This window comes from Struthio camelus, chromosome W (assembly GCF_040807025.1).
Source record: "Struthio camelus isolate bStrCam1 chromosome W, bStrCam1.hap1, whole genome shotgun sequence".
Lineage (NCBI taxonomy): Eukaryota > Metazoa > Chordata > Aves > Struthioniformes > Struthionidae > Struthio > Struthio camelus.
Genome location: NC_090981.1, coordinates 45,019,021 through 45,032,370, shown reverse-complemented (window position 1 = coordinate 45,032,370; position 13,350 = coordinate 45,019,021). Strand labels below are relative to the sequence as shown.

At 44.0% G+C, this 13,350-nt stretch overlaps 1 long non-coding RNA gene across 1 annotated transcript; it reads left to right on the top strand.

Moving 5' to 3' along the window:
- The first annotated feature begins 825 nt into the window (after nucleotides 1-825).
- On the top strand, nucleotides 826-7,004 carry LOC138064258 (uncharacterized). Its single transcript, XR_011137534.1, has 3 exons — nucleotides 826-899; nucleotides 5,871-5,984; nucleotides 6,830-7,004. It is a non-coding gene; the product is annotated as an uncharacterized lncRNA (long non-coding RNA).
- Nucleotides 7,005-13,350: the final 6,346 nt, after the last annotated feature.

Sequence of the window (13,350 nt, the reverse complement as noted above, 5' to 3'; positions counted from 1 at the left end):
CTTTCCCAATTGTGCAGGATAGCTCTCCAGGGCTTCCTTAAAAAAAAATACAGTTTTTTAAGTTGCTGCGTGCCATGATTTCAATAGTGATAGAGCATAAACATATGTTGGCAGATCATCAACTAATCTAAGTAGTCAGAACCCCACTGACTTCAACGGCCATGGACAGTTCACCACATCTGAAGATGATGATCCACCACTACAGGCTCCATCCTGCTGACACAGAAGACAATGGTGACCCTCCCACTGACTTCATAAGAAGCAGGATCTGACCTATAGTGCAATATCTGGAGAGATTTGCTTATATGGACTCTGGAGGATTACCGATAACATACATTTCATTCTTTCCTATGTGTGTCCACATGTGAAGTCACTTGTTTAATTACCCACATTTTTAAAGCACTTATTGGGTAACGAGGGGAAAACAAAAGAGTAGTTGCACTTGCTGATTGTGCTAGATTTTTTCCCCAAACTAACACAATGGCACTAGGACATTTTGCTCTCAAGAAAATGTAGGAAGCCAATAGGAAAAGAAGAAGAAAAAAGCCCCAATCTGAATGATTGCAAAATGTTATTGAAAGGATTCATAATGGGTTCCAAGGGGTTTTACTGAGTGGCTTTAGGAAAGCTTAATTTTTTAAAATCATTTCTGAGGTGAACATGTATTTAATTACATTTCAATGGGGTTTAAAGGCCTCATATAATTAGCACTGTTCAATGAAAAGCTCCTAATTTTTTCAAAAGTACCCCTTAATTTAAATCTTTTCCTGCAATCTGAGTTTAAGAGAGAAGCTGTTTTTTAATTACTATTTCTATGAATCTCAAGCAGGTAAAAGAAAGAATGACTGGAAGAATTTTATTTGGATGACCTACTAGCTTCTATGGAACTTTAAATGAAAGTAAGTATAAAATGGTGCAATTAGTCTAAACGAAAGTCTAAAAGCTGTCTTTCCAGGCTCTGCAGAGGTTGCATGGAAAGTCTGGTTGAAGCAGGATGTCAGTGCAAATTTGTTTATAGATGAGGTGGCTGGAGCATGCTGGGAAGAAACGGGGAGGAGTGAAGCAGTGGAGGGAGCAGTGGAGAGCGGCAGAGGAGCCGGGCGCTCAGTCTCCCTGGGGAACCGCTGCCAGCTCCCAGCTGTGCGGTGGGGCGCGAGCCCAGGGAATCGGCACCTCTGGGTTGAGGAGAGGGTGGAGGGTAGAGGGTCTGCTGAGTCCTGCTGGGAGAGCTGCGGGAAGGAAGTGAGAGCGGAATCCCTCTTGGATTTAGTTATGTTGAAAAAGGGCAAAGTAAGGGACCCAGTGTCCCACTGAAGGGGTGGTGCTGCCTGGAGGAGATGGCCTGTCTCTCGCAGGGTGGCCAGCCACTGCTGCCCGCCTGAGGGCTGCCTGTGTGGAGGGTCTGCAACAGCATATGGCGACTTCCGTAGGACGCAGATTAAAATTTGAGCCTTGGCTTATTAAATTGATGATAGTTATGGAGAATCAATTCTAAAGACCCAGACAGATTTGTTACTCCCCACCTAAGACCAGGCTTGCCGACTGGTCAGCCCTCATTTCTTTTGGCCAAAGCAAAGCAGCTCCATTTTTCTCTCATCTTAGATGCTACCTTGTCCTACTCGTGCAGCCCTATCATTTCTATTGGAAACCAAGTGGCTTGCAGGGGTTACGTACCTATAATCTCACTGTATGAATATAAAAGGATTACTTTTCATTTATTACCTAGAGTCGCTTCAGGCCAGGACACAGCTGGGTTGTCTCAGCTACGCGCCATAAGAAGGTTGCCCTAGCAAGCCCTTCGGCTAAATCTGTGAATGCACAGCATACTTGTCTGGCTTTTGTAAGGAGGATTAGCATGTCTAATTGAGAAACATTACCTGTTGTTTAGTCTCAGACTGCAGTCACAGAGTAATTCCAACATATGCTTGACTCCCTTCTGATATTCATGTCTAAAGAAAACTGGCTGTTGCAAAATCCTACTGCAGGAGGTTCCCTTGTGCAAAAGAAGGGTAGTTTCTTACAGGAACTGTCAAAAGATTGTATCCTAACCTCAAGCATGTTGCTGCCTTGGCTCAGCTTCTCTGCCTGGTTTAGCAGAGAATTTGACCCCGGAGATTTTCCACTGCAATTGCCAATGCAATTTGAGAGTGGAATATTTTGCGAATATTTTGCAAATGTTTTGTGACAATTTGAACTTGTTTTGAGAAGAGCAACTAATACTTCTTCTTTGGTTTAATAACTACTGTGCATCTTGTATTTTTTTTATTGCTAATTCAGCTAGTTCCTTTGGAATTCTTGGTACTTACAGACTATGTATGTAACTTGTTATTGCCTCTGCACAGAGAGCAAAGGGCCTTATATCAGATAAGGCACAACACACTAAAGGTACAGTGAACAATATGAAGTTACAATTATACAGCACCAAATTGTGGATGGTGGGTCAATCACAAGGTTTTTGACAGTTTAAAGTATATATTGTTTGTCACTCTAGGCTAGGAATGGAAATAGAGCTAACAAGGCAAGTCAAAAGAAGCATGCTTTGAGAAGCAGAGCAAAAAGCAGTTTTAAACATAGCTTTAATCTTCAGGCTATTGTTCATTTGTGGCTAGTTCACTGCAAGTTGTAACCTAGGTCTTTCATCCACCTCATTTCATCTAGCTTCAACTAAATATTAAGAACAGTTCCTAGGATGAGAAAATCATTTGCCCTTATTCCTTTGACTGAATGCTCTGGTGTATTTTTATCTTCATTCAGTTTTTTGGGCAGAACTAACTCAAGCACACATGAGAGTGAGAAGGCCTGGCTACGGTGTGGAAAGACCGAACAGAAATCTGAGGCTCACACCTTTCTTTCAGGCTATGATTTTCTCCATACTGTTGAAGTCTTTCCTTTCTTTCTTGCAGATATTTTTCCTGTTCCTCTGATATCGAGAACTACATCTGCACCTCCTCGCTTTTAGGGCAGTTTTGGACAGAGCAGTTGCCACATTACTACCGCATTATTAATGATGCATCCTAGCTTTGACAATAATTTTGGCACGGATGTGCCATATTAAAGAAATGAACTAACTTCTGTTCCTGTTCCCAGCACAAAAGCCAGTTGTCAACCACATGCAACGAGTGTCCTGCCTGCCCTGAAAGGTTCTCATTTTCCATTTTTTTTCTCAAATCCTCTTAGCATTTCAAAAGTTCTTTTGATCCACTTGTGAATACAATGGCCTTTTATTTGCCTACACCTTGATTATAACAGAGTTTGCTGGAGTGTTTAAACGATTCCTCCCCAGGGCATTTGTCATTCCTCTGCTTGAGACAATGTTTGCACAAGCTTCCTTTCATCCTCTTTCCCACTATCTAGGATTTCTGCAATGCTCTGAGATCTCTTGCACAAGACCATCACTGGTAAAAAAGCGCCGTGTATCATTTTGAAAGGCATTCCTTGTCATCTCCTAATTGCATGCTCATATTTGGGAATGACTCTTGGCATTTTTCCTTCAAGCAAATATCCTCCTGCAGGCCAGTACCTTAGCGTGGGTCTGAAAACAGGATCTGTGGCCTTTCTGTCCATGACTCTGCTGTGTGCACGCACAACTGCTTTCTGTGCAAATGCACTCAATAGTAGTGCTGAAACTTTTCAAAGGGCAACTTCATTACCTGGTATATTAGTTTTATGCAATTTAATGTAGGGTTCATCACATTAAAATGGTTATTAAAGCCAGAGTACAAGAAAATTCTCAGAGCCTGAGGATGTGGCTGCAATATTCTTTGATTCCCAGCGCTTCAAAATCTTGAGATCCTGTGTGGAGACTTTGGTAGCAGGTAAATTTTCTGTCGTTCGAAAGGATTGATTATTTCTGATTAAATTTGAAGTGAGAAGGGTGAAGGCTCCAGAAACAAGGTCTGCTCCAGAGGAGGGCTCGTCGCGTTCATAACCTGGTGCACTGTGAAGAGGACTCCCATTCTTCAGAGGGCTGGACCTGCCTCGTGCTATGGCTGGTCCTATGGCCATTAAGCCCAGCAGATTCCTGGGCTGCATCATTTAACTAAGAGGGAAAGATCATCTTTTAGTAGCTGCATATTATTCATGCAATGCACAAAGAGGATTTCCCCCCTGAATAGACTAGAAGTCTGTTTAAACCTTTTCTTCAGTTTCTTGGCAGCTGTGGTAACATAGGTCTGTCTGTCTCCTCTCTCTCCTGCGCCCTCTTTTATTAAAAACTGTAAACTGATGAGTATTTCCAGTCTGTTTTAGAAGGTTTCCAAGTTCAGCTACTGTATGCGTGTGTGTAAACACTGTGTAATTTTAGTGTGGAGCTCTTATGGTGGTTAGGCATGCTTTAAGTATTTGGCATTTCAGTCAAAAAGTGTTCCCAGGAGATGGTCAGGGGTGCTCTGCGGTCAGGGAGCTCTTCAATGCCAAGCTCTGCGTATAGGAGTCATGAGGTGCTAGATGCTATCTGTTGTTAAACCTCACACTTTGTATACAGTACGGTTTGCATGCAAACTAAGCTGGTTTAAAAAAAATAAAAACCTCACAAATGCATTGCATTCGGACCTGGCCGTGCATAGCCTGTTACAGCTTTTAGGCCCGGGCTCACACTGCGGGTCCTCGGGAGTTTCCCACAGCCATGGCAGCTCCCTCCCCTCTGCCGCTCCCGCCGAGAGCGGGGAGGTGAGTGCACAGGTACGCGCCGACCGTGTCCAGAGCCCGGGGGAATGGCAGGACCAGCTCCACTCGCCTCCCCGGCCGTGCCAGATGGGGCTCGTGGCCCTCAGAGTGCCCACGACGGGCAGCTCAGCGCCGCCGACAGCCCTGGGCGGCTTCTTGGTGCCTTCGCGCTGTCATTGGATTGCGTTCAGGCCCTGATATATAACCATTTCTCGTGTCCCCGGCTGTTCTGAGGTTTCCAGCTGGCTGTGTAACAGTGAGTTTCAGGAACCAATTTGTTTGTGTAACAACCTGTCTACAAATGCAAGGGAGGTTTGGCTTAGGGGTAACACTGAGCAAGTGGGAGAGACAGCTAATGCAACCTACCTACTGAGTGTAAACAGCAGCAATAACTTCCGATTTAGTACTCAGTTAGATTGCCCTTTTAAAACTAAGTAAAAAACTTAAAAACAATACAAAATGCTTAAAAGTTAATACCTTAAAAGGTACCACTTCTGAGTAAAAGCCTATATAACAGCATAGTCCAGCATTACTGTGATGTTGTTGCATGTGGCAGAACACTGCCGTATAGCACCTGCAAAATACCACCGTTTTATATATAGAATATATGTAGAATAAAGGCCCTCTTACCGAGCGCTGTAACTCATCGGCATCACAGCTGCTATGTAGCAACTGTTGGGAACAGCCCAAATAAGGGGCTCGTGGAGGGGTTCGCTCGCTGCAGAGCAATGCTGACTTCCTCATTGCACCCGCAGCAATGGAGCAGCACTGAGCCAGGTATTTAAAAAAAAAAGTCCTGGGATCCATTCCACTTGAAAACTGCATTTGGCTGAGTTGAAACAATTCTCACAAGCAGTGGAGGTATATTACTGTGTTTCATGTCTTTCACAGATTTATTAAATTCAGTCATAAGCACAGCTAAATAAGGGAATTCCTCACAAGTGATGGAGGTTCTGGGAATATCAGCCCTACGTCTTAGGCAGCCCAGATAGAACAGATAGCAAGGTAAACTAAACATTGTGTTTTATAGGCGGTAGGATATGCATAAAATTTACAGGAGGAGAATTTCTTAGTGTTGTTGAAATGGTAAAACGCCACCATAAACTCTAAACTAAAAATAGGCGTTATGGTTATGTTATTTATATCTTTCATTTCAATACTAAGCTATTATTTCCTTCAGATGTTCTCTTCATGTATTTACTCAGGCTTCAAAAGCAGTGATTGTGTTATAAAAGACTCCAGAAGACATTTTTTTCTGTAAGACAAAGACAGCTCAACAGAACTAAGGATGAGCAAGAAGCAAAGAGTTTGGGGTCAAGGTAGGTAGAAGGACTGAACTCTCCCACAGTTGGAGGTTGTCAGATGTGTGCTTTCAGTTTTAACCTTTAGAGAAATGAAGTTACAGCCACAAAGTTTAAATGTTCATTTTTGTATTTATAGACTCAAAATACTAGATTGCTCAGATAATTACATTTTAGGCCAGCCACTGAACAAACAAGTAAAATGTATAAATTTTAATCAAAACTTGCCACCATGTAAAGGGAAACCACTAGGCTTTGCTTTTATATAGCTTATTTTTTCTATGAAATTTCCAGAAATGATGGGTGATTTTTGGTTTCAAACATTCTTCAGTAGTAACTTGAGATGTTTTCAAAAAAATCCTGATTTTTTGGAGTTACTAGACAATTTCCCTCTGAAAACTAAACCTTTAAAAAAAAATTATATTGTGGTGAAGACACTAAATCTTTAGTTCTCTTTTAAAATCTCAACCAATTAAAAGAAAATAATCTTTGGCTTGGTTCTGTTTTTCTTGTATTATCCATGGGCCAGGTCCCATTCCTGCTAACCTCAGTGTCAAAACGTCTATGGGCTTCCTGGCACTAGAATCCAGCCTTAATTTTGCAAATGTTATCTGCAAAGGATCAGGATAATTTACAAAAATATAGTGCTTATTTCATGTGTTTTTTTATTCCTGGCCCAGTACGCACCAATTTCATTCTTTTGCCATCCTTCCATCCACTGTTGGTGCTCTGGAAATCTAGCTAAACTGCTTATAATCCTTTTGTCATTCATCAGTCATTTGTTCCATTAATTTTCCCCCTTTCCTGACCCCAATGAGCTGCTTGCTTCATACTTTTGTTCTGAAAAATTGCTTTCTCCACAGAAAGAAAAACTTCCTGTGATCAGTGTTTCTGTAGAGACCATATCAGCTCTGATTCAAGAAAACAAGAGCATCAAAATAAAAGCTCGGCTTATCTTCAACAAGGCTTGTGACACTGTCGCCCATAACATCCTCCTAGGCTAGCTGAGGAACTACGGGCTGGATGAATAGACAATGAGGTGGATTGAGAACTGGCTGGATGGCAGAGCTCAGAGGGTTGTGATCTGTGGCACAGAGTCTAGTTGGAGGCCTGTGTCTAGCAGCGTCCCCCAGGAGTCAATTCTGGGTCCAGTACTGTTTAATTTATTCATCAATGACCTGGATGAAGGGACAGAGTGCACCTTCAGCAAGTTTGCTGATTGTACAAAACTGGGAGGAGCGGCTGATACCCCAGAGGGCTGTGCTGCCATTTGGAGGAACCTGGACAGGCTGGAGAGATGGGCAGAGAGGAACATCCTGAAGTTCAGCAAAGGCAAGAGCAGGGTCCTGCACCTGGGGAGGAATAACCCCATGCACCTCTACAGGCTGGGGGCCCACCAGCTGGAGAGTAGCTCTGCAGAGAAGGACGTGGGAGTCCTGGTGGACAACAAGTTGACCATGAGCCAGCAGTGTGCCCTTGTGGCCAAGAAGGCCAGTGGTATCCCGGGCTGCATTAGGCAGAGTGTTGCCAGCAGGTGGAGGGAGGTGATCTGTTCCCTCTACTCAGCCCTGGTGAGGCCTCACCTGGAGTGCTGTGTCCAATTCTGGGCTCCCCAGTACAAGAGAGACATAGAGCTCCTGGAGTGAGTCCAACGAAGGGCCACTAAGATGGCTAGGGGACTAGAACATCTCTCCTGTGAGGAAAGGCTGAGAGAGCTGGGCCTGTTCAGCCTGGAGAAGAGAAGCCTGAGGGGAGATCTGATCAATGTGTGTAAGTATCTGAAGGGAGGGTGTCAAGAGGATGGGGCCAGACTCTTCTCCGTGGTGCCCAGCAACAGGACAAGAGGCAACGGGCACACACCGAACCACAGGAAGTTCCATCTGAACATGAGGAAAAACTTGTTTACAGGAAGGGTGACAGAGCACTAGAACAGGTTGCCTCAGAGAGGCTGTGGAATCTCCTTCCCTGGAGACATTCAAAAACTGTCTGGGCACAATCCTGGGAAACGTGCTCTAGATGACCCTGCTTGAGCAGGGGGGTTGGACTAGGTGATCTCCAGAGGTCCCTTCCAACCTCAGCCATTCTGTGATCTTCTGCAGTCCAGCAGTTGACCAAAGATTAATGAACGCTTTTCAGTCCTTTGAAGCTATGAGGTCAGATTCTTTTTCTACCAATGGCAAATGATTACTTCAGAATCACTATTTAATGGTAATGCTTTATTTTGATGAAAGTTTGGTCCGTCCTCCTAGTCAGTCAACTTTATTGTGGTATTTTCAGGCAGGCAGGAAAGCTTGAAATCAATTACCCTGGGAAGCTAGAGTGGCAGACAGGAATCTACATTGCTTTCATGCAGCATCTTTCCATGGCTCTCCTTTCCAGGGAGTGGCTTGCAGTCTCTCCTCTTTGCATCCTCCCAGGGTTTTGGCGGCAGAGTGAACAACAGTGCCCTTATTCCAAAGGGAGGGGAAGTGATTTGCATGGGATGTGGGAAATGTGGCCCATCAGGGAACTCTTAGAAATCCCAGGTGAACATCAGACCCCCGGGCCAGGCTGTCCTTGCTGCACTGAGAGGAAATGCAGGAGCAAAGAGATATACAATCTGGTCAAAAGCTTTTGGTAAGGAAGAGCCATGGGTAACGGTGAGAGGCAGAAGTAGCAGGGCATCAGGTGGTGGAGTGGGTTCTACCTGTCCTTGTCCAAGTTTTTCAGCCCTTGAGAGGGTGGGGGGAGTTTAACATTTATTTAGGATACACGAAAGGCTTGGTATCTTGGGAAGGTGTGGTTACCCTTCAGCCATTAGAAAGGAAAAGTGTGGAAATGACTAGCATGCTGGTGCTTGACAGCAGGGATTTAGGGAGCCATTAGTTATTGCTCTGACTTGCTGTTTTTCCAGAGGCACCTGTCAGACCCAGCTGACACTTCTAGCACAGAAAAAATATTTGGCACCAGCCATTTCTTGTGAACATGCTCCATTTATTCCCTTTTCACACACTGGCTTTGTTCTTGTGAGGTTTTGTACTAGTGAAGGTTTTCATCTTTGCTCTCTGCAATAACCCACAGATGTGCCTGCTCTGTATACTGCTGAGCTGCAGGACTATGTACAGGCTTTGCTCTTTTGACCCTGTATTCCCCTGTCCCAGGGGTTGGGGCTTATGGCTGTTAGTGAGATATCTGCATTTCTGTGCTGTGGCGGCCTGCTCCGGCCCCTGCCTTCGAAGTTGTGTCCTTGCTACTGGGTCGCCTGCGCCGGGACGAGAGCAAACAGCCCTGGCGGGCTGTCTCTGCCTGCCTCGTTGCCTTTGCTGCGGTTATCTTGGGAGGAAAGACTAGTCTTGGACTTGAACTAATGTGTCTGCTTCACTGCGAGGATCTGCTCCTCCCCATGTTATCCGTGGGGGACTCTTTGCCTGACAGCCTATTCTTTGACACACAGGACAATTTTTAGGAGATTCCTGTTAAACTTATTAACTCATTTTCCTTTTGAGTAGAAAGGCTTTATTATATTATTATGTAGGCTATATTATTATTGAGTATAAAGGCAGTATAAAGGCTTTCTGGGTTTTTTTGTTTGTTTGTTTGAATTGTTGTTGCTTTTAGATTTTCCAATCTTTAAAAGACTTCATTCCCTCTCCAAAATATTGCAGGAAGAAAGTGAATCTAAATCTGTTGTATAGATAGAAAGTTAAGTAGTGGCAAAGCCATCAGAGCATAGTGGAGGGGTCAGTTTCTGTAAATCCTGAAAAATCCTTAACCAAAAAAAAAAAAAAAAGATCAGCTAATACTGAGATTTCAGCCTCCCCCTTTAACTTCCCAGCAGAAGCTGGGATAATTCTTTTGTGCTGTTTTTCTGCAGGAGGCCTCTATGAGCTCTGGCATTCACAGCCTACACATGCCTGCGATTATGCAGGTTTGTTTTTTAAATCAGATTGAGATGCTACTTCTGGACTTTACTCCTGTGCCTATTCTGTCCAGAAAAGCCATTAGACCTTCCTAGAATTGTATCCACTGTGTATGTTCAATGTTTGAATTTGCAGATAGGATTGGTGGTTTCTTGTGGGGCAGGAAGATGTTTGTAAGGTCCCTTTTGGAAACTGCCCTCCTTGGTTTAAGGTCAGTTTCAGTTAGTAATGACTTACCTTAAAACAGACAAAACAGATTTCACGCTAAAGCCCTTTTCTCTATTTTAAGATCATTCTACTGGTGGCTCTGCTTGCCCTATGATTCCCAGAAAACAAACTCCTTTAATTTCTGCATTTGAGAAAGAGAAGTAATTCTTGAATCATGTTAGGTTCTTTCAGCCCTAGCCTGTTTTTATTATTAGCTTCTTGATTCCTCCATGCCCTCAAACTCTTCCTTAACTGTACAGATGACCTGTTCTTCCTAGGGGTGTCAGCTTGATGAGATCCATGTGTGATTTCTGTTTAAAACAATGAGTATTTTAGTATCTCTGCTACAATCCCTGATTGTATTTTTGTAAATATTTGTAATAACTGGTTCTTATATTCCTTTTGTGAGGGGCAGATCACCACTGTGAAGCCCTATACTTCATTTCTTTATTGTCTTCTGTGGCTTGCTTTTTTCTCTGATAATATCATTAGTTCCCATAAAGCTTGTGCACCTGTACACAGCTTAAAATGAAGATATTAGCTTGATATTAGGCAGATAGTCCAGTCAGTTTTCTTCCGGGATGTTGCACATCATTGCTCTTAAGAGAGAGCCTCTGGGCTGTTGTTCTCCTCTTCATCTGTGCTTTGCACCTCCTGCTAGCACTGTCCAGCTTTGCAAATTCAACATTTGTGACTTTGTATTGCCTTGGCTTCTTTACTCCTAGTCTATGCAGGCTCGTGAGCAGAGATTTCTCTGGTCTTTTGAGCTCTGCCAAGCTTGGCTTTGCCAAGTCACTCTAACAACCCAGAGAAATTTCATTGATCCAGATACTTTGAGAATGGCTTACATTTTGGGCCACTGAAACTTGTGGTTCATGTAATGGCAGTGTGAGGGTTATGTGTGCAAATATGTTTTCTTAATATATTCTAAAGTTTTTTCACACAAAAAGAGTATATTGACATTAGGTGAAGCAAATGAAGCAATAACCGCAGAATGAATGTCTTAAACATAAAAATCACTGCAGGTTTTCTGTGTCAAAAATAAAGCATAGAATTTGCATGGGCTGTGTGAATATACAAAGCAAGAACAGTGCAGGCAGATATTTACAAGACACCTGTTTAACCAATATCATTGTGTTCCAGCAGAAAGCAAAAATGCCAAATGAGAAGTCCTTGATTGTCATTTATTTTGTCAGATGCTGCAAGTCTGTAGAACAACGTAAGTGAGCAGTGTTTGTGCTAAGTGCACTGCTGTTGAAGATAGGCAATGAACCCATAAAATAATTCAGTAGTAACTTTATGGTTTACTTTTTTAGCTGATGTCCATATCGTTGTCCTTGCCTGAGGTTGCCATATTGTTCTCTTTCTTGCACAGATTCGTTATTTCACCATTTATTAGTTCAGGGAAAGTTGTCTTGTTGCATCAAAACCAAAATCATTACCATCCTCACTTAGCAGTGAAACTTTCAGCCCTGTTTGCAGGTTCACCTGGTCGTTGCCACCACTCACATCAGCCTGCCTTGCATCAGGGTCAGTGTCAGGATATGGGCTCATTCCAACCATCCAGAAGAAATTCAGACCTGATATTTTTCCATGCTTTGCCTGTCATGGAAATTCAGTGTTTTATGATTATAGCATTGATAAGCTTTTACAGAGTTTCTTTCTCTAATAATCACTTTCAGTGAAGATGTACCTGCAGCTCTTCTTGAGATTTTTGAATATCCCTGATGTAGTCCTTAGAGCCTTCTGATTTTAGGAGGTAAGGAGAGATTGTAGCTGGGAGAAAATGAGTGTATGGCACTTGTGCATTTAGCAGTAGTTCAGCTCAGAGGAACTAGGGTCATTCTATGAGCTCAGGAGTCGAGAGCCAGGCACCAGGGCCAAAAGCTCAGCCTCTCTGAGGTGGACCTCAGAGCTGTCAGGTAGAGTCATTGCTGCAGAGGCAACGTCTCACAGCTGCCACCGAACTCGGTGCTCCAGAGAAGGCTGTGTCCCCTGGCAGGAGCTGGGAGTCCTGGCTACTTCTTAGGAAAAGTCTTGGCTCCTTGTGGGGAAAGTCTGTCCAGCACCCAATCTGTGAATGCAGTGTGGGCTGCTGTGCTCTGCCAAAGGCTGCTCCTCGCAGCCCTGACGCCACTGCTCTGCTGCAATGGGCTGCTGCACTGCTACTGCCTTGACCAGCGCGCTTGCTGGACTCGACACAGTGGCAGCTCAGGGATCCTGCCTTTGCCCAGGTGCGGCGCGTCAGCTGTGAGAGGCAGGTCTCTTGAGTGTGGCGGGCAGGAGGGCCTGGGAACCACTCGCTGCCTGCTGCCACCCCCTGAGCAGGGCTTCCCCCTGGGGTCAGGGAGTCCAGCACGGCCGTCTTCCCCAAAGTGCTCCTTTGCCTCAGGGATATCACAGCATGGCAAGAGCTGGCCAGGGGCACTGTCCAGAAGCAGGACAGCTTTTCTCCCACAGATAAGCTGTGGTTGTAGGAGCAAAGCAGTTGAAGAGTTCAGGTGTGAGGTCTGATATCGCTCAGGAAAAGATAGTCCTATCAATATGTCTAAGAGCACAAAACCTTGAGAATTGGGCAGTCAGTAGCTATGGCACCCAGAAACTGGTGCAGCAGTGTCTGCAAGAAGGATGATGCTTTGGATACTTTAAAATCTTGTGTGTTCTTTTCTGAGCCGTCTCCAAGAGCTAACACATTCCAGACCAAGTGTGTTTTATGACAACTGAATATTTAGTTCTGACTTATTTCATAGATAGGCAGCTAGTGATAGAGTTTTGCCTTGAAAGATGAGCAATTGCTAAGATAGAGGAACTTTGATCAGGGAGTGACACTGTCTATTTGATCTGTCTCTTCCTGAATCTCTCAAAAATAATTGTAGCTAGCCTTAAGTCTCACCTCGCTCCCCTGCCCCTTAACACCTGAGTACAACATTTCCTCCTGAGCAGAAGGCAACTCTGGAGAAGAAGGACAGTCATCTGAGAGGAAGCCCATGTTTGTAACTTACCACAGGGAAATTATTGTCTTTGACTCAACAGATGCTCCAGGGCTGTACAGCTGTCTAAGGGAATGAGATTCATGTGATTTCTCCCACCATCTGTGATCCTCTGTGAAAAAACTTCTCCTCCATTTGGAATGACAACCAGATATGACTGCAAAACAGAAGCCTTCTAAGTTCTTACAAGTTTCATGGGAAAAGTACATACAGGTAGAAGAGAGAGACCTGTGTCACTACCCCCCAACTGAGGAAAAGACAACAGAGTCAATTTCTTTTCATTCTGTT